Here is a 21,528-nt window from a genome sequence, read left to right on the forward strand (position 1 = left end):
CCAATGCCCAACATCTAGGACGATGAGACAGTCTAGAAGGATGGTGGTTGCTTGGCTACCAATTGCTACGGATGATCTCTTGACCATTTTCCACAAAATTATCTTGTTGACCATTCTGGTCAGCATGATGGACATGACAAAGGATAAAAAGGTCTCGAGGTTTTTGTGGGAAGTTCTTTTGACCGATGGCTATATGTTGGTTTCTTTGTGGTAATATCCTCTTATGATAATATACTTACACCATTCGTATAGATACATTCACACTTTTATTGTGCTTGCAGTGTAAAATAGATTCACAATTTATTATTTTTCTATCCCGCCGCAACGCGCGGGCACTATCCTAGTACTACACTATACTACCTCCGATTCAAGGAATAAGGCGCCCTCATTTTACGTGTTTTTCGTTTGACTAAGAGTTACTTCAAATATATAAAGATTATTTGTATGAAATTAGCATCATTAGAAAGTGTTTTTCAATACGAATCCAACGATACTAATTACATATAATATAACCAAGGTTTTGTTGCTCAATTTTTATGGTCAAAGTTCGCCTTGAAATACGCGTGCGCCTTATTCCTTGGGACGGAGGTAGTAGTAATTAAATCACAGCAAGTGATCAATTATTTGCCATAAAACTTGCACATTTAGATTCTTCTTGACGTATTCATAAAAGGTGAGCACATCCAGCAAGTAAATTTCAATGAGAAAGAAAGTATTATTGGTATTGTGTGGCATGAAAAAAATATTAATCTAGGATAGAAAATAGGAAACGCGTCCTAGTACCACGTCCCGTTGACATGTACTCCGTATATTATTCCTTAGTATATACGGATTTTGGAAAGGAAAAAAAGGTGTAACCGGCCACCACACGCTTATCTGTGACACGCGTAGTATGCATGCAGGCAAGAATGCAATCTCCCTTTCTCACCTCCCTAGTTCCTCTGTCCCCGCAAGTGCGGTCGCCGTCGATTCCAGCTCTCCCTCCTCCAAACGGCGATTCTCCATTTCCCCTATCCCTAGCCGCGCAGCGCCTGCGCCTCAGACTGTAGCAGCCCAGCTCCAGCTGCCGCAGGCGCGTCCCGTACTCGCCGGACGCCAGCCACTTTCTCCCTGCTCCGCTCGCCAGTCACGCCACCCGTCGCGCCGCTCGACCGGATCGAGCCCCGGAGCAGACTGAAGACACGACCCTCAGAACTCGGAGCTCCTCCTGGCAGCAGGACGGCTAGTGGGAGAACAAAGACGGCGCAGGCTGCAGTAGGTACGACGCCCACGGTTGGCGGCCGGATGTTGGCGAGCTAGGCTAGGAAGATGAGCCTCACTGACGGGGATGGCGTGCCGCATGCTGCGGCGTGCGGCGGTCGGGCACGCCCCCGAGTCCGGCAAGGACCATTGCAACAGCGGCGTCGATGGAGAGCTTGTCGCGACAATCTGCGAAACGCTCACTGGAGCATTCAGCAGCCAAAACACAAGTAAATGTCCGCTCTTGTTCCTTGTCTTTAATTTTGCTTTAGGTTGCAAAATGAGTGGCCAGTCTGGTACACATATACTCACTACAGGAAACGACATCTTTACCGGGTATCAAAAATACCCGGTGAAGGGCTAAAAACACCCGGCGAAGATTTCGCCGTGTATAACACTCGGCGAAGACGACACGGCAAAGACATGGCCGGCGAAAAACCTTCGCCGGGTGTTTTTTGTCGGACACACGGCAAAGATCCTTTACCGGGTGTCAAGAATAGACACACGGCGAAGTAAAGCGGAACTCCGTTTCCCTTCTGTCTGACGGCGCACTTTCTTTGCCGTGTGTCTTTTTCGTGGTGCACGGCAAAGAGTAGACAATGGCCACGTCATCGCTATTTCTTCGCCGGGTGTTTTATAGTGGGGTACACGGCAAAGAGCAATGAAGGCCACGCCATCGCAATTTCTTCGCCGAGTGTTTCCTGCTGGGGTACACGGCAAAGAGCCATGAAAGCCACGTCATCACAATTTCTTCGCCGAGTGTGCCTGCGGCTGGGACACACGGCAAAGAGCCTAGCACAAATGTTTTCCCCCTGTTTTCTCTAAAATTCCTGCATTTCACACACAATTATGCATATAATGTACAATATAGCAGAACATTGAACTCCAATACCAACAGTTAACATATACTACATTGATGTTACGAATAACACACATAAAGGAGTAGAAGTTGACATATCCAGCGAAGATGATACAAGTTCACCAATCCTCGAACGCGACAAACAAGTAGAATGGTCACAAGTGCTAAAACCACACGAACTGAATCATTCTTCCTCCTTCATACTGGTTATTTACCCCTCCACTGGTTGGTTGGTTTATACTGTGCAGTGAACTTCTTTTTTCCTTCCATCGTCACACCGTGCTCTCGAAGGTATCCCGGAGCTGCACCGGCCATGGCTGCTGTTGCGATGGAGCGTTGGCGAGCCCCTGCAGCATCTTGATCACGTCCACCGTGTCGTCCAGGTAGTACTTGGCCATGCTCGGCTTCTTCCCGACCGTGCACGCGAACACCTCGCTGGTCAGGGGAGCTTCACCCCATTGTTAGCCGGACACACAATGCTCTGTAACATGTCCTCGTCGGACCGGTCGTCTCCGATGCAGAGAATTAAATCCGGTGGCTTCCTGCTGCGCACCATGGATGACAGGAGGCTCTCCACGACCACGCCTTTACTGATGCCCTGCACGACATGGAGATATTTGTGGCGTGTCAAACAATATTGATACTGAGAAGTGGTTGCTAGAGAATGACAAACACAACTAGTTATCCAATTGAGCCACAAGTCGCTCTTAGGTAGAATTGGGACAAAACAAGAACGACCAGGTGTTATGCCCACGAATTCTCGTATCCACACCAGGGACTGGCCCAAGCAGATTCACTATCTGTTTCATGGAGAAGATATATAGATTGTTTGTTCCAGGCAATCAAGCATGTGGCGGTCTGGTGGATGAGGACTAGATCAGATTGGATTGGATCCGTTGCCTTTAGTTGGACAGCTACGTTTGGTTGCTTAGGTGGTGTTCAAACATGTTTTTGTACAAGTCTATACAAGCCAAATTAATTAATTTTCTTTCATTTGACCAACTGCGAACAAACAGATTAATTGAACATAGAAAACCGCAGGAGGAACAGCCAGCCACAAGGAAGCTTGCACGCACTTACCTGAGGATTAACCTCCACGATGTGCGGGCCCCTCTTCACGACGAGCGGCTCATTCGCGAGCACGCTCTCCAGATGGTCAAGCAGCTCTTTCCTTGTGGTGATGCCAGACTATGCTGGCATGAGCCGAAATCTGGATCTGCCTCATGGTGATGCCAGACTATCGCGCATTCCTTATGCTCGATATATGAACCATATGTTGCCTCGGTGTAGAGGCTCATCACAGGTTCAGCGGTTTTCTACCAATCGAAGTCTGCTACCAACCCACAGGTCTCCCATGGAGAGTCCCTGCTCCACCTGCAATCGCCAAGAGTTGATGGACATCACAATTTGAATCTGAATGCATTCCCCCAGTATTCTAAAAGAACACTAGAACAGTAAGGTCAACACTTTATATATATTCATATGATAATTGGGTCAATGGACCAAATCACACTCTTCACCAGCCGTCCTAAATTTATTCTTGAAGCAAGAATGTTGATTCCAGGCGAATTTCAGAGGTATGCCATAGCTTAGCCATCTAGTATATCTGTTGGTTGCTCATTATCAAATGTATTGGTTCTAATATCATGGCTTAGTTCACATGCTTCCTAAGATTTGATGCAAATCTAAAGCACAGTAAAGCAACATTGTACCAAATCTAAAGCAGATCTTGCTAATATGATTGCTTAGTTCACATGCCAAGTGTCCAGAGATCTCACCTAGTGAAGTAGCCATGGTCAGCGGCAATGCCAAGCTTCTCACACGGCGCAAACCACTTGCTCCATTCATCTTGCACCTCCGCCTCCTCCTGCACCTCCTGGACGTCGCGCCCCTCGCTGCGCGCCGGGTTGACGATCTGCACGAGGACGGCGCGGCCGCGGAGCTCGGGGTGCTCCACCAGCAGCTGCTCTGATGAGGACATCTCTATGATAGATACAACCCATACTCCTACAACCACATCTCAGGTACATTCGTTACTAGGAATCCTTCCTGATATATATGAGAATATGATGCTGCCTAAATCAAATGTATTTATATTATTTAGGAATGGATCTAGCATGGACGCCAAGCATTGGATTAGGAATGTGCATGGAGATGGCAGCAGACCTGCAAGGATTCAGGATGACGTTGCAAGCGAGGATTTCAGAACATTGAAGCCACCATAGTGAAGCAGCGATGCTTGGATGAATTATACAAGTTACTCCGACATAAAATTCGTCCAAAGAGTTATTTGTGGTGCTGCGTCACCTTATTTAATGGGCCAGGCCCATGTATTTTCGGATTAGGTATTTTAGGGAATTTTAAGAGGCCATATAAGTGGAGGAAGGCCCATTTAGGGGTGTTTTTGGCCAACCCTAGCTGGTTGGACGAAAATCCCTTGACTTCCCCCATATATATCCCTCCGTAGCCGTCATTAGAACTTGGATTTTTGATTAGATTAAAAGTTAGCCAATTGCTGCAACTACGTGTACTTCTTTTGAGGCCAACGCCCAGAACAAGACCGACTATTCAGAATCCCACCATTATCAATCAAGCTTTCATCTCTATTCGCAATATTCTGATTGCATCTTTAGTTCTTACTTGTTCTCGATTTCAGGTAGGAATTAAGACCCTTGCTGGTCAGGCTGATCGTGCTCCCGCAAGATCAGTAACTCCCGGAGATTGTCCTAGCGATTGCATTGGCGCACGAGCTTTGCACGTGTAGTCGGATCGTCAAGCACGAACTCCACCAACAAATCGATTTATCTTCATCTCATCGAAAGATCGGACACCTTTGCCCTATCAAGTGGTATCAGATTTCAGGTTGCTCGGTGAGATTACAGTTTTCCTAGTGTAGATTTGTTCTTACCTATAACCCAGAAAAAACCCTACAAAAAGAAGTTAGATTAGATCACCCGTCCCATAGCCCCTGCCAAGCCTTTGCATGATCTTTTCAGTTTTTGCTTTTTGAGTCTTTGTCTGCAATCGTTGTGTCGCGTGCTGGTCTTAGCGTCTAGAGTCGTTAGAGTTTCGAGTTCTGGTCATAGTAGTCACGTCACCGCCGCACCATCTCCGCTTGCAGTCCTCGCCATATCACCGCCATCATACACTTCCGCCACATCTGCCATCAACTCTTTGTTGTTCCCCTTTGATTCCCATCATAATAGGGTCTTTCTTGATCTTTGTTTCTGAGATTTTCCGGGTTTTAGATCCGTTTTCTTGGTCAATTTCGCGTTTTCCGTCGGAATTCTGATAGCAGTCTAGCTGCAAAAAAAAAAAAAAAAAAAAAAATCGAAAAAAAAATTTTCTGGGCGCCCGACCATAGAGACCTCTATGGTCTAGCGCCAAAGGGGTAGATTCTGCAAAAAAAAAAAAAAAAAAAAAAATCCGAAAAAAAAAAAAAATCTGGGCGCCCTACCATAGAGACCTCTAGGGTCAAGCGCCAAGATTGAGTCCAAAAAAAAAAAAAAATAATAACCTGGGCGCCTTACCATAGGTGCCAGTTTCGCTGCCTCTTGTATCTTGTGCCACGTCGTGACCTCGTTGGTGATTTAGGCTCGCGTCTCTAATACGATCTAGCCTAGGACCAGCACAGTACCTTCGTTGAGCGTTTACTCAATTTGCAACGCTGATTTGATTACTGTGCCACCATATCACTATACTTTGCCTTCCCAGAGCTCCACAGATTTCTCCACGTGCTTTGTGTCGACACCTGGTAATCGCTTTGTGCAATCTCGGGAAGAAGCTGATCTTTGCTGGTTGCCATATCGCCTTCCTCCTGTTTGGTAAGAACTTGTAAGAGCTTTGTATTTTGCTTGACGAATTGCGCGTGAACCACGATATTCCGTAGTTTGTAGGCATATACATTTGTGCTTTTTGGGTACTAACCATGACAGGAATTGAGGACCCAGCCATCGACCCGAGTACCATGACGACTACGGAGATGCATGTACAAAAATTTACAGGAGATCATGATCAGGTTATATCTTTACCAGTTTATGAGGGTAGATATAATACAAATGCTTATTTTGATTGGGAGTTTGAGGTTGACAATATTTTTGGATGCCATGATTTTAATGAACATGAGAAAGTAAGAATTGCCGCCCAAACTTTTATTGATCTTGCTTCCGTTTGGTGGGACTGGAATTATAAAGAGAATATTGATAATACACCTACTACTTGGGTAGATTTAAAATCTGTTTTGCGACGTAAATTTGTGCCTCTTTCTCATCAACGTGAACTGCTCCGCAAACTTGAACGATTAGAACAAGGTAGTAATACTGTGCATGTTTACTATCAGGAATTTAAATTTTACATGTACCGTTGTGATATAAAGGAATTTGAGGAAAGTACTAGAAACATGTTTTTCAATGGCTTGAACCCTGATATTAAGGTTATGTTTAAGTATATTCCTCGTTCTACTATTGGTATATATGTTCGAGCTTGTGCTTTTGAGAAACACATACAGGAGAAAACGTTGGACCATTCCAACTCTTTCAAGTCATGCACACTAGCACCGGTTGTTTCTTCCAACGTTCCACGCATGGATATTGTTGTGCGAGTCGCCCAGCCACAGACTTGTGACACGTCGCTGCGAACATCTTCTACGTTGGAGTCACAAGGTAAAAATGAAGGTACTGATTTTGTCCTTCCACATGTGACTGATGAATTCCATGATGATTTACATATGTCATGTGATCATTTGTCTATTGAGTTGATTGAGGATAGAATGGAGATGCTTCCTAGTTTTGTTCATGAACTTGAAATTGATGAATGCAATGTTGATATTCATATACCATGTGATGAGGTAGAAAATGATTTTGCCACACCGCCTATATTAGAGGATCATACTACTGATTTGCATGTACCATGTGGTAGTACCACTGAGATTGATGTTGTTGTGAGCGCAATTAGTACTGTATTGAATTCTTCTTTGACGATGTGCGCGTCCACTGAAATTATTAATACTGAAATGGATTCTTCTATTGATTTAAGTACACCCACTAAATTGCATGCTACAATACCAAATGTTTTGGGTGCTTCTTTTGTGGATATTCATGCATCTATCAATTCGAGTGTCCCAAATGAGTTACATGCTAAGAAAGATTTGTTGTTGGGTGTACCAGTTGATCACTTTAATCTGTCTTGGAATATGAGTGCACCCACTGAAATTATCATTGATATGACTAGCAATCTTTTGGTTGACTCTAGTTATGACAGACCTACAGATTTTTGTGTACCATGTGCTGTTTTTCATTCCTCTATTGATATGAGTGTACCAACGGAGACTTTTGTTTCCAAGGATGATCATGTGTTAGGAACTTGTGTAACTGATATACCAACTATGTTAAACACACCTACTGTACAAGTTCATTCTTCCATATCTCTGAGTGCACAAACTGAAATTCTTGCTCCTGATATCGCACCTTGTGACTTGAAAGATGACTCTAGTATGGATCATATAAAACTGGTTATGAATAATGAAGTGTTGTCTAAGATTTCTCATGCTAATTCTTTGTTTTCTGTTGTGATGGATCCACCTATATCCTTGTCACATGCTAGACATCAAATTGATGAACTTCCTTGTTTAAAGAGTGTCTACGCCCCTGATGTTACTTTTCATTTGGTTGGGGAGTATGTCAGCACCAATATTTTTATGGTACATAGGATTTGCATCATGTGTGATGATTCTTATAGTTCCAATAAAACTGAATTTGTGAATATGCTTTCTCATTTTGATATGACCTCCAATGTTGGTATTCATTCTATGCCAAATAACTTGCTGCAAAATTGTTTAATTCAACATGATGTGGCTAGTAAATTTGAGACCTTACATTTTGGTTTACCAAATTTGGGATGGTTTAATGATGAGCATTATAATTTGAAAGGAGTTAATATGTGCTTCACTTATATCTGCAAACTGAGTTGTGATAAATGTTTAATGGGGATTAATGATCTTCTACGCTACTACAATACTGGTATATGTACAAAATTAAATGGGAAACATGACAGAGCTGTTAAAATGGATGACATATACATATACCATGCATATACCTTGTCTCTTTTGTTAGCATGTTTACAGAATAAACATCGCCGAGGACGGCTTTTCTTTCAAGAAAGGGAGGATGATGAGGACATGATTACCTCCGATTGAAGGCATATCTTGGTGAAAAAGATGAGACTACGTCGAGGACGACTTCAATTCAAGTAGGGGAGGATGATGAGGACATCTCTATGATAGATACAACCAATACTCCTACAACCACATCTCGGGTACATTCGTTACTAGGAATCCTTCCTGATATATATGAGAATATGATGCTGCCTAAATCAAATGTATTTATATTATTTAGGAATGGATCTAGCATGGACGCCAAGCATTGGATTAGGAATGTGCATGGAGATGGCAGCAGACCTGCAAGGATTCAGGATGACGTTGCAAGCGAGGATTTCAGAACATTGAAGCCACCATAGTGAAGCAGCGATGCTTGGATGAATTATACAAGTTACTCCGACATAAAATTCGTCCAAAGAGTTATTTGTGGTGCTGCGTCACCTTATTTAATGGGCCAGGCCCATGTATTTTCGGATTAGGTATTTTAGGGAATTTTAAGAGGCCATATAAGTGGAGGAAGGCCCATTTAGGGGTGTTTTTGGCCAACCCTAGCTGGTTGGACGAAAATCCCTTGACTTCCCCCATATATATCCCTCCGTAGCCGTCATTAGAACTTGGATTTTTGATTAGATTAAAAGTTAGCCAATTGCTGCAACTACGTGTACTTCTTTTGAGGCCAACGCCCGAACAAGACCGACTATTCAGAATCCCACCATTATCAATCAAGCTTTCATCTCTATTCGCAATATTCTGATTGCATCTTTAGTTCTTACTTGTTCTCGATTTCAGGTAGGAATTAAGACCCTTGCTGGGCGGGCTGATCGTGCTCCCGCAAGATCAGTAACTCCCGGAGATTGTCCTAGCGATTGCATTGGCGCACGAGCTTTGCACGTGTAGTCGGATCGTCAAGCACGAACTCCACCAACAAATCGATTTATCTTCATCTCATCGAAAGATCGGACACCTTTGCCCTATCATGCTCCATCCCCAGGAACTTGAGCCCGATCCGCTTGAAGAAATCGACGTCGTCGACGCCGACCATGAGGCGCCGGCCCTTGTAGGCCTCGGAGACCTGGCGCACCACGTCGCCCGATGGTGGAGGAGGCTTGCAGGCGGCGGAGGACGGTGGTGGAGGAGATCGGCGCGCGGGGAACGACGGCGGCGGCCAGGAGACCGGTCGGCGCATGGGGCAGGACGGCGGAGGCTTATGTGGGGCGGGACGGTCGGCACATGGAGCAAATCATGGAGGCGGCTGTTGGGGGCGGCGACTGCTATGGGGCGGGACGGCGGCGGCTGCTAGGGGTAGGACGGCGGAGGCTTATGTGGGCAGGACGGCGGAGGCTGATGTGGGGCGGGACGGTGGCGGCTGCTGGGGGCGGTTGCTGGGAGGAGCGGGCAGCGAGCTTGGAGGAGGCGCGGGCGGCGAGCTTGGAGGAGGCGCGGCTGCTGGGGGCCGCCGGCGGGATTGGATGAGGTGCGGGCGCGGGATAGGGTTAGCAGGCGCGGCGTTCTTTTCTTTTATTTTTGACGAAGCGCGGCCCAATTCGGTCAAGATTTGGTTAAGTCCTGAAACGAGCTCTTCGCCGGGTGTTCTGCCCTAGACACACGACAAAATCGGCTTAGCCGGGTGTCTTCTCCAAAATACACGGCACATATATCTTCGCCGGGTGTCCTTTTCCAAAATACACGGCACATATAGCTTCACCGGGTGTATTTCCCTACATACACGGCAAATCAGTTTTTTTTTACCAAAATACACAGCATCGTCCCATATTATATAATTATTATTCTGGTTTGTAATTTATAAATGTTTTCACCATTATTATTTCCATTTTCTTTATTCAGGTCGTTAGAATTTTTGTTAAATGGGGCCACACGAAATGATGTATGGCCAATGGAAATGCATAGTTTGCCAGAACGAGGCCATACCGCGCACATGTGTGTTCTCTGGGACGGGAATCAATGATGTGTGCCTGGATTTCATATCGTGGCCACTGAAAACCCATTTTCCATTGAGTGTCGAAATGGGTTTTTTTGTGAAGCAGGTATAGAGGTGCGAACTAGGTCAAGGGAAACCCTGCACAACTGTCGAGGGTACTCCTCGGCAAAGCCCTCCGTTTGGAGCTTAGGGTAGATGGAATCATGTAGGCTGACACGAGACATTGGTTATCAAACAAGCGGGGAAAGCGATTTACCCAGGTTCGGGGCCCTCGATGAGGTAAAACCCTTACGTCATGCATGTCTGATCTTGATTATGAAAATATCGGGTTACAATGGGGTGTCGAAGGTTTCGGTTGTGATCTCGTCGAGAAGCTAGGTACTACGAGAACCTAGCTCTGGACTTGCGGTGGCTAAAATTGCTAAGATTGCGTGTGTCCCTCGTAGCCCCTCTCCTGGCCCTTATATAGAGAGCCAGGTCTCGAGAGATCTGTCCGGGTACGACTAGGTTACAAAGGACCCTAGTTCTAGACTTTCCTTGTTTGATTCGTCTTTTCGTCTTGTTCTTCAAGGAATCTTCTTCGGCACCGACGTAGCAGTCCACCTTGCCATCGAGTGTCTTCATGGGCCTCCAGTTGGGCCATTCGGGATAGGGCAAATAGTTACCCGAAGGGTAATGCCCACGTCAGTAGCCCGCGAGTGTCTAGCCGAAGATATTTCGGGTAGAGACTAAAGCATGCTTCCACCGAATATTCTTTCCCCTTGATAAATCTTGCCCTTCTTGCAATAGCGTCATCTCCTTCTATCGGGTGCGCGTCCAGCGCTCCCGATGGGAGTAGCCCCCGAGTCTAGGTACGGATGCTTGCAGTCGTGCATAGACTCAAGTTGAGCCACTCGAATGTTTTCTTCTGCCGAAGCTTTTTACAGGTCTTCATAAGTCATCCGATATGTTTATATCGGGGCTTCAATTTTTCAAGTAAAGTTTAATGCGTAAAGGATATCGAGTAATGTGCCCAGCTTTGTTGCTTAACTGCCGATTGCAAAACAACGCTACTCTACACAGAATCAAGTCCCCGGGCATGATCCTGGAGTGCAAAAAAGTTTGTCGGGTGCGCAATCGGCGCTCCCGATGGGAGTAGCCCCCGAGTCTGGGCACGGGTGCTTGCAACCGGGTGCAGACTCGAGCTAAAAGATACGAATGTCCCAACCTTTTCTTCAGATATTCTTTCCATGCCCTTCTTTGCAAAATAGTCTTCGAGTCCAAAATTTATCGGGTGCGCGTCAAGCGCTCCCGATGGGAGTAGCCCCCGAGTTTAGGTGCGGGTGCTGTAACCGTGCGTAGACTCAAGCCAGCCCATCCGATAGTTTTGACTTTTTCCTCGGATGCTTCAAGCGGACTTCACGACGTCACTGATGACATAATTATTGTTGTAGTTCTGACTGACAGGACGTGACCTGACGGACCCATCCTACTTCTGCGCGGTTCTGTTTAAGAAATGACCACTACTTGCGTGCAGTTACCAAGGTGACTCCTCGATTTCTGCGACCGATGATGAGAAGAAATCTCCTTAACAAATTTCTTCATCACCTCCTTCGAGTGTATGAGATTCAACTATGGCAATTGACTCCCAACTCAATCCTTCATCTTGCCATTTTCATTACCCTCTGTGAATCGTTCTTGGGCATTGAGCCTCTTCTTCGGCACCGACGTAGCAGTCCACCTTGCCACCGAGTGTCTTCATGGGCCTCCAGTTGGGTCGTTCGGGATAGGGCAATAACAGTTACCCGAAGGGTAATGCCCACGTCAGTAGCCCGCGAGTGTCTAGCCGAAGATATTTCGGGTAGAGACTAAAGCATGCTTCCACCGAATATTCTTTCCCCTTGATAAATCTTGTCCTTCTTGCAATAGCGTCATCTCCTTCTATCGGGTGCGCGTCCAGCGATCTCGATGTGAGTAGCCCCCGAGTCTAGGTACGGATGCTTGCAGCCGTGCATAGACTCAAGTTGAGCCACTCGAATGTTTTCTTCTGCCGAAGCTTTTTACAGGTCTTCATAAGTCATCCGATATGTTTATACCGGGGCTTCAATATTTATCCCGCGGTTCTTACGGCGAAGCGCTGCCGTAGATCTCCACCACTGATGACCCACAAGTATAGGGGGTGTATCGTAGTACTTTCGATAAATAAGAGTGTCGAACCCAACGAGGAGCAGAAGGTGTTGACAAGCAGTTTCGATGAAGGATTCACTGTAAATGCTCACAGACAAGTATTCAGGGGTTTTGATATAGCAGATAAATAAAGTACAAGTAAATAAAATGCGAGAGTAATAGTTGCAGCGAGTGGCCCAATCCTTTTTAGAACAAAGGACAAGCCGGTTTGTTTACTTATGATGACCAAACGTTCTTGAGGACACACGGGAATTTAGTCTAGTGCTTTCGCTTCATATAGTTGATTAATCTTCATTGTTTTGATAAGTGTTGTGTGGGTGAACCTATGCACAAGGATAGAAGAACGCATACGCAACACGTTCCACACACCCACCCCACGCGCTAGCTCTCCGGGAAGCCGTAGGATCCCCCGCCGTCTCCCGCCGATACCGCTGGAAACATGCCGGATTTGAGCTACGCGCCCGCTTTTCCCCGCCCCTGACTTTCTGGAAAAATCATTCTTAGTTCCGGAACGTGTCATTTTATGTGGCCATCCTTTTTGGTTTCGGACGTCTCCCAACAGGAGTACTGCCGCGCTCGACGCGGCGAAACGGGAGGTCTTTGCCTAGTGTCTTCATTTAATACAAGGCAAACAATATCTTTGCCGTGTACTTTCCAGATTACACCCGGCGAAGACAATTTCTACCGTGTGCTTTCTAGAATACACACGGCAAACAAAAGCATAGGTGGGTGGGCCTCCTAGAAAATTTGACTTTGCCGTGTACCTCCAAAAAACACCCGGCAAAGATGCTCTTTGCCGGGTATCTAACGGGAGACACCCGGCGAAGAAAAGGGCCGTTACTAGCCTGCCAACTATGCGCGTTATATGTCACGTGGCAGCTTTCTTCGCCGTGTGTAGCTCTGAGGTACTCGGCAAAGATTGTCTTCGCCTGGTGTTTCTCTTTGCCGAGTGTATTTTACCTGATGTGCCGTGTCATATTTCTTCGCCGGGTGCTAACACCCGGCACAGTTTTCTTTGCCGTGTGTTGTTTTTTGGCACCCGGCGAAGAGTGGCTTTGCCGTGTACCCGTGAAAATACACCCGGCAAAGGAAAATATACACGGCAAAGATACGTTTTCCGGTAGTGACTACCCGCTTCTCCTATGATTTATAACTTCTCACTTTGTTAGTTCATTGCAAAATCAGTGTTGGATGTGTTGTACCTTGTAATTTCTAAACCTGCAAAATTTGATTGTGAGCTCCAAGATGATGTTGAACTATGGACTCTCTACACACAAAATATAAAGTTCCAGAATTTTTATCTGATGCGATCCATGAATAAGATTAGTTAATAACCTGTATAGGCAAGGCATGTTTTCTGATGCAAATATTGTTGGCGTTGCTGCTCATCCAATTTCCTTTCCCATTAGGAGCACTGCAAAAATGAGCTCAATTTTGTTGTCCTTTCAGATGCTTCTGTATATATTGTAAAAGTTCTAGATTTAATCTTCCTCACTTTGCTACTCTGCTTGGCTCCTCCCTGCATTTCATAGAACCAGCGCCCAATTTTGTATGCTATCTTAATTTTTTCACGAATTGCAAGTTCAGACCACATGTCTTATATTTTCCATACATCATGCTATTAGCCTATTACTGTGATCGTCAAAGTTAAGTAGACTGCAGCATAGACCATAGTGCACATTTGACCCAGTCTTTCGACTGAACTTCTGCTAATTTATAACTGTTGACACCAAATCAATCCATGAGGACCGGCCAGAGCGAAGCTGCTGGTATGGCAAGCGACGCCGCTCGTCTAGGAAGCTACCTGCGCTCGTGGATGCCGTCCTCGCCCTGTGGCAGCGTGGTATTGCCGGGGCATGTGTTCGAAGGGCGGCGACGCGGGAGCTCAAGGCTAGATGGGGACGCCGAGCCAAGATGCCCTAAACTGTATATGGTCTTCCTTCTTAGGCCACTAAAAGAAATTTTATTTCCTGTGTGTTGTCTGATTTCGCAAGCTATCTTCAGATTCCTCCGTGGCAATTACAGGATAATGATAGCATAATTGCGCCTCTTTCAGTGTTACCTTTACTTTGTTTAGTACAGCGTGTTCTATTTTCCATGTGCCCTTAAATGGTTTGAAATTAAGGAGAATCGTTAGGAATTGATCATACAGAAGGTATATCGACTCCTTGCATAGAGTAGATAGTCATATCTTGGTACTGCATATAGTAACCACAAAAGTAGAAGAAACACAAAGCTGCACAGCTGATAATAAAAAGGATACATAGTGTAGCAGTAGCATACTATGAACTAACCAAGGCAAATTCACAGATGCATCAACTGTCAACGCTAACTTAGACATCAGATAGTTGTAGCTGCTTTCTGTAGACATTTGATGTTAGTTCCTTAAGCATTGAATCTTGGCAGCTGTTATCTGCAAACATATGGAGCTAGCTCCTTAATTAAGCAACAAACGGTCTATTGACCATAGACCTGCTCCTGCAAAAGAAAAGAAAAACAGACGATCAGCTCCTGTTTTGTGCACACAATTGAAACTGACACACTGTTGATTAGGCTGGCATGCAACCGTGTTGAGATGATAATATGACAATGCAATATGCAACAGTAGACTACCACGCTGTTGACTAACATAACAATCAATGTTCAAGAAATCGTGAATCGCTAACTTATCGGTCCGCCTCAAAATGGAGATTAATCGCTTATCGGACGATTAATCGATTATATCGGTCGGCCATTTATCGGCTTATTTTTTTGTAAATTTTAGTTTTTGGCACTAAATTTTCTAGAGTATGCTATGTATAGATAATATTGAAGCATTGAATAGAAGCATTTACTTGATTCCTTGCATTTGAATCAAAAAAATGAAATTGTTTGAGCTAATGCATGGTTCTACAAGACTATAGAACGAAAATATCAACTTTCAGACCGAATTTCAGTAAAATTTCACTGAAAGTCGGCCAAAATATCGGTCATCGGACTAAAAATCGGCTGAAATATCGGTGCAGCGATAAATTAGCCGAGATGCCGAAATCTTATCGGTTACCACCCGATTCACGATAAATCGGCCGATTAATCGGTATCTCGGCCGATTTTTTGAACAGTGATAACAATACATTGGGTGGCATTTATACTTAACACTGCGGCGTGCATACTTTCTATGGCAGTAAGTAGGCTGATAATATTTTATGAGCTTTCTGGGATGGCTCGAGTCAGTAAAATAGATACATTGACATGCTTACTTCTTTATGGGCCAAACTTGATTTGTTGCTGCAGGTAAAGTTTTGGTCTGTACTGCATGGAAAAGAGTTTAGCATTAGTAATCTTGACCATATTGATGCCTCTCTTGTTTGTGTAAAGATTCTTTGGAAAACTGACCTGACAAAGGATAGCCCTGTACCTACATCTCCTAGGGATAATTAGCTAAACAAAAACAAAATTCATGGCTTGAAGATGAAGGCTACAAAATACAAATCAATTACTTCAAAATTTTGGAACCACGGTACCGATCTGAAAAGAGCTTAAAACAGTACAAATGAAGAATATTATAACACTCAAAGAAGCCATGAAGCTGTAACTACTGTACCTGCATCACGATCGGGAGAAAAATTATCAGTCTGCTACGCATGGAGAACCGAGTGCCGCTCTCGGTGCAAGGGAGTACCAAAAGCAGAACCAATTGAAGCAGCAACTATTACCTGCCAAAAGAACAATGCATACTCAGAAAGAATTTTCTCGAAGAAAGCTTAGAGACAAACAATTTGCATTGGAACACATAAACATATGACATAATAGACTTGGCCTTTGGTAATAATCATCCAAATATTGACCTCTAAAAATTACATACAACTATATGACTGAAGAAAACTAATGCAATAATAATGATAAATTCTATAACATCTTTACATCTTGTTTTTTCTTTATATGAAACAATCTTTAGTTCCACTTAATTCTGCTATATTTTTATGCAGAAGGGAATCGTAATAATTTAAGTAAAAATCCTGCTTGAGTCAGACAACAAAATCTATTTTGTTGAGACCTTAAATTATGTTATAAAGAAAATGGGTTCTAAGCTCAACCTGTCCTAGTGGATTGTAAATCGATAAAGTGGCAACTACTGATTTGTACATGCCTACATGACAACAATAACCAAGTAATATCTGCTTCAGTATGTGCATGTGGTGTTACCTATGCAACCCTGCTATCCTTGATTGAAAAGTAGACCGGTTTATCCTGAGAGAAAAACATTAAGCCATACAACCATACCCACCACTCCCCGGACCTGAAATCGTCAAACGCGCACTTATCATTAGCTGAACAGAACAATCAATTTCTATACACAAAGCTCAACAAAACTGAGGAGACCAACCAGTGGCATAGTTGGATATCGTACAGGGCAAGAGGACATGCCCGGTCATCGGTAACATCACTATGTCCACCTCAGCGTTACGTAGTACATTTTCTGAATACCATTGATGGCTGCTGTTGAGAAGAACTGAACAATTTGAGCTGTGCTACTGGTGCTGCATAATGATGCTTTTCCAAATTGTTTGTAGCTAAAGTAAACAGCAAGCAGTCATCAGAATTATGCAAAAAATATGCAAATGTGAGGGATCAGTGAAATCAAGCAAAAAGGATGAGAAGCAGTGGAGACCTGGTGGTGGAGGCAAGTTGACGTCGTCGGCGTCCGATGGGCCGTGGAGGAGCAAGACTTCAGCAGAAGGTACATGAGATTCCAGAGAAGAGGGTCATGGCATAGCTGAGAGTATCCATACTGGAGGAACTGGACATCGCAGTAACATCGTGCTCAAGGTCAGCGAGAACATCCATACCTTCTTCCGCTCCGCCGGCAGCGAATGGTTGTCCTCAATCAATGCTTGTTAAAAACCTATTTTTCAGAGAATTAGTCATTGTTTTTCAGTGACAGAGATCAAGCTTCACATAGAGAATCACAGGAAGAGAAAGTAGATTGTCGAGCATGCGAGCCGTTACGGCGAAACAACTTGCCTGAAAGATCCGAGCGGGCGGCATGGACAACTTGCTGAAGGAGCCGAGTGACGCTAGGAGGTTCAGCCGAAGTCGCCAAGGAGCCAGCCAGCGCCGAACCTCCGGCGTGGGACTGCTCCCGCCGCGGTCAACGACCATGCCGGCTGCAGCTTGCCCCGGCCAAACTTCGGCGGACCTGGACGGCGGACCTGAACGCGGGATGCCGTTTGCCGCCGCATCCACCGCGCTGGCCAAGCAACGCCGCCAGTTGCCGCCTATCTCCGGCGCTGGTGCATGGCTCCACCGCACCGTGCCATACATCCTCGGCCGGCTGCAGCGCCTCTCAACGGCAGGCTGCAGTCTTTTTTCTCCTACCTCCATTGAAGCCGGCCGCCGGAAGCCTCATCTCCAGCAGCGGAGATTGGTCCGCAGGCTTTTCTTTTTCTATACCTAATAATAAAGGAGCTAAGGTTTCTGCCAAAAAATTTCGTCAACGCTTTTTTTTGGACCATTTTGCCCTCCCACCAAATTACATATTATGCACCAATGCCATCAAAATAACGCTTCGTGGTTTGTTTCCTGCCTCGCGCTGTGCTCCTCTCTTCCTAATTCCGATCTGGGCCTGTCAAACTAATCGTGGGCTGGGTCTCGATTGGAGCAAAGAGAGATCGTGGGGCATCCAAACTCCACCTGGAACCCTACATATAAACTGGAAGAAATAATCCCCACGAGTCCAGCCGCCGAAACCTTGCCTCCTTTGCGGTTTGTTTTAGGGTTTCTTCATCGAGGACGAGGATATGATTGGGATGAATTTCCGTTGGCGTTTCTAGCCAACCTGGCCGGCAGGAACCCTGAGCATGCCCAAGACGTAAGCGAGATCCTTGAGTTCGTGGGCGCCGACGTTGAAGAGGACCGGGAAGCAAGCAGCGGGCCGTGGTACGGAACATGAGTAGCAACGACAGGGGAGGCCCAAGAGGATTCCCACTCGTCGGCGTACAAGGCCATCGCGTCGACGAAAGGGAGCCTGGCGGCGTGTCGAGGCCACAGACGACATGGAACATGCGTACGTGGCACGGTCCGTCGCACGGACGGATTTGTTCGTAATCGAACGGGACTTGCAGCGTCTTAAATTCTGCTCGCAAGGCAAAGATTGGATTTGGCGGACAAGAGCTAATGATCGATCGACTAAACTAACCGACGATTGGAACTACGTCACGTACAACCACAGATCCGCCAGCTGATGGAGCTGCACGTCGCCGAAGCCGCCCTTCCCATGCCATCACCACTTCGTGCACGCGGCACGCCGACGGGTGCAGAGTCGGCATGGGTGCCAAACACCTCGCGGTCTTCCAGCTCGACATCCAGGCCGTGCTGGTTCTCCTCGGCGTGGAATCAGTTTGTTCTTATGTGCATGATTCCTTCATCCTCGCGAACGCGCTCAACTTCAAGGGCATCAGTTTGTTCGACTACCACCTCATACAGCCCAAAAACTTCTATCTGCCGCAGTGCCGGTGCCAGGCAAGGACGAGTGTCGTTCATGTGGAGCTGCTACCGTTGTCCCGCGAGCAACAGTACATCGCCTGCTTCTTTGATTGGAAGACCTTGAAACTCCTTTACCGTGAGGTGGCGAACGACGTGTACCTGCAGCCTACCAGCAGGCAGCAGCGGCAGTTCTCCATGTACCTCTATACCTAGCGTCCGAGCGAGCGCCACCGCATGCAGGTCATGCTGGAGAAGAGCTTTCGACTTGAGTTGCTCGAGGTAGGCTAGATGGATCTCTCGCTGTCTTCTTTTGGTTAGAATCCTGGGTCCCCTCTCTCTCTCTCTCTAGAGTCTAGAGCTACACGGCCTGGGCTGTTATTGCGATCCACATACTCTTTTGGCTGAATTGTGCCGTTCGATGGAGAATTTGAAGGCACTTCTCGAGGTGGACTGATTTGCGTTTTAATGTCTCTGTGCTATGAGAATATGTTATTGCTAGAGATTATGTATATTGCATAGGAAGCGGATATTAATATAGAAAATAGTACTACCTCCATCCCAAGGCTTAAAGCCTATTTTTTCAGAAAGTCAAACTATGTCAAATTTGACCAAGTTTTTATCAAAAATTATTAACATGAAAATTACAAAATCAATATCATTAGATAGATAATAAATATATTTTCATATGGTATCTACAAAATATCATATTTATTCATAAATTCTTCTAAAATTTGGTCAAATTTTACTTCGTTTGATTTTTCAGGGATGGAGGTAGTACGAAATAAAAAATAACCCGTAGCAACGCACGGGCTTTTTCTGCTAGTAGAGAAAAAAAGGAGGAGGACCACATCCTCCACTTAAAAAAGGACGTGCCAAGCCACGATCGCCCAAAACCGGGATCACCCGAGATTATAGGTGCACATAAGGGCATGTACAATGGTTATATCTTAGTGATGCCAAGTAGAATAATTGATGACATGAAGGAAAAGAGAAATATAAAAAAAGAGTTTACCTTCTCTTAGCTAAGAGATCAACACAATCTCCTTCACCACATATTTAGGGATGTCTCATTACTAGAGATAAGATTAAAAAATAACCCATTGCATATCATGTTTTATTGTTATATCTCGACCACGTGGCGGTGGCGGGGTTAAGATAAGACAATCTTATCAACCATTGCACATGCCCTGGAACAATATAATAAGGAAAAAAGTGGTAACTGTTTTGGAAAGAGCGGAATCACCGGCTGCCTTCCGGTAATCATGATTTGTAGAAAGGAAAAAAAAAGGAAGAAAAGAAACTAAACGGGCCTATCTATTGAAAGCCATCGCGCGTCTACATGAAAGTCAGGTACGTGGCAAAACCTGATTAGATAAAACCATAAAAAAAAAACAGTGGCCAAATCGTTCTCCTTCCGGTAAACCGGATCAGCTTTTATATAGGTTATTGTTATATTATTTGAACTAGTTTTGTGGGTATTATTTTGTGACGACACATTGTGTTCTAAAAATAGATGAGCAGACATCGCATTCTTTTTTTCTTGATGAAGAGTGGCTTTCTATTTTTCTTCCGATCGCACAGTGACATCTAAAAATAGAATTCTTACCGCATAGTGCCTTATAATTTTTCTCCACCGCCTTCTAAAAATAGATCACCACATGAAATTCCATTTTTTCTTATCACCGCATAGTGTCTTCTATTTTTTATGGCCGCATAGTGCCTTCTAACAATAGACGACTGCGCACTAAGCATTTTTTCTCATCACTTAGTTCCTTCTAATTTTATTCTAACCGCATAGTGCATTCTAAAAATAGATGACAACATGCCTTGTAATTTTTTCTGACCGCAAAGTATCATCTAATAATAGATGACCGCACAATTCGTTCTAATTATTTCTCACCGCATAATGCCTTCTAATTTTTTCTGACCGCATAGTGTTTTCTAATATTAGAGCATTTTTCCACTATAAATATGTCTACTCGTTACCATATCTTGTCACTTCATCATATCTCTTTGCTGTTTTTTGCTCCTTGTGCTACATGTAAGTTTTTGGTTTGCTCTTCCTTTTCAATGTATTATTTGTATGATCTTTTCCTCTTTAATATGTTTTTTTTTGTGTAGCCTTGTTTTGAAAATTTCACTGCTACACTGAAGTTATGGCTGCAAGAACTCCATGCTCGATATGCTCGCAACCTAGAAACTTGTGCACCCCGCCTTCTTCTAGATATTTGACAGAGTTTTCTATCAAGATGTTGCCAGAACATTTCGAAGAATATTCTGTATGTCTTTTTCATAAAAGTTGACATAATTTCATTTCATAAATAGTTTCTTTTTGTGTAATTCTCTTATTTGTTCTTAAAAAAAATATGCAGATTCTCCCTTGTTACTATGCAAGGATTTAATTTTTATGCCCATCAAAAATTATAAAAATTGTAGCTAGATCAGCTAGCTACTTGGACGCACATGTTGATGACTTCACCACACATCATCTCTTATTGGATGATTGTGGTTCATACTTTGCCATGCAAGGACCATATTATAGGTCCTTGTTATCAGCATTTCATATCACTACTATTGGAGATACAATCAAATTTTCATGGGATGAAGATAAAGACATCTATAATGTCTCCGTTCTATATGGAATATATGAGCCAAAATATTGGTTTGGATTCCCAGGTAATTTTATTTGAATTTTTTATTTTATTA

General features: G+C 44.5%; 1 long non-coding RNA gene and 1 pseudogene across 6 annotated transcripts; both read right to left on the reverse strand.

The window, feature by feature from the left end:
• Nucleotides 1–2,117: 2,117 nt before the first annotated feature.
• On the reverse strand, nucleotides 2,118–4,079 carry LOC124672037 (annotated as a pseudogene).
• A 10,418-nt stretch (nucleotides 4,080–14,497) lies between these two features.
• Nucleotides 14,498–17,238, reverse strand: LOC124676990. Of its 6 annotated transcripts, XR_006993903.1 has the most exons (8): nucleotides 17,187–17,233; nucleotides 17,009–17,065; nucleotides 16,724–16,910; nucleotides 16,543–16,636; nucleotides 15,941–16,052; nucleotides 15,733–15,814; nucleotides 15,597–15,643; nucleotides 14,498–14,835 (listed from the first exon to the last, which is right to left on the reverse strand). It is a non-coding gene; the product is annotated as an uncharacterized LOC124676990 (long non-coding RNA). The 6 variants fall into 6 exon arrangements; XR_006993901.1 differs by lacking the exon at nucleotides 17,009–17,065 and having other exon boundaries at nucleotides 17,082–17,238; XR_006993899.1 differs by having other exon boundaries at nucleotides 17,009–17,238.
• Nucleotides 17,239–21,528: the final 4,290 nt, after the last annotated feature.

Source organism: Lolium rigidum, chromosome 7, assembly GCF_022539505.1.
Source record: "Lolium rigidum isolate FL_2022 chromosome 7, APGP_CSIRO_Lrig_0.1, whole genome shotgun sequence".
Taxonomy (NCBI): Eukaryota; Viridiplantae; Streptophyta; class Magnoliopsida; order Poales; family Poaceae; genus Lolium; species Lolium rigidum.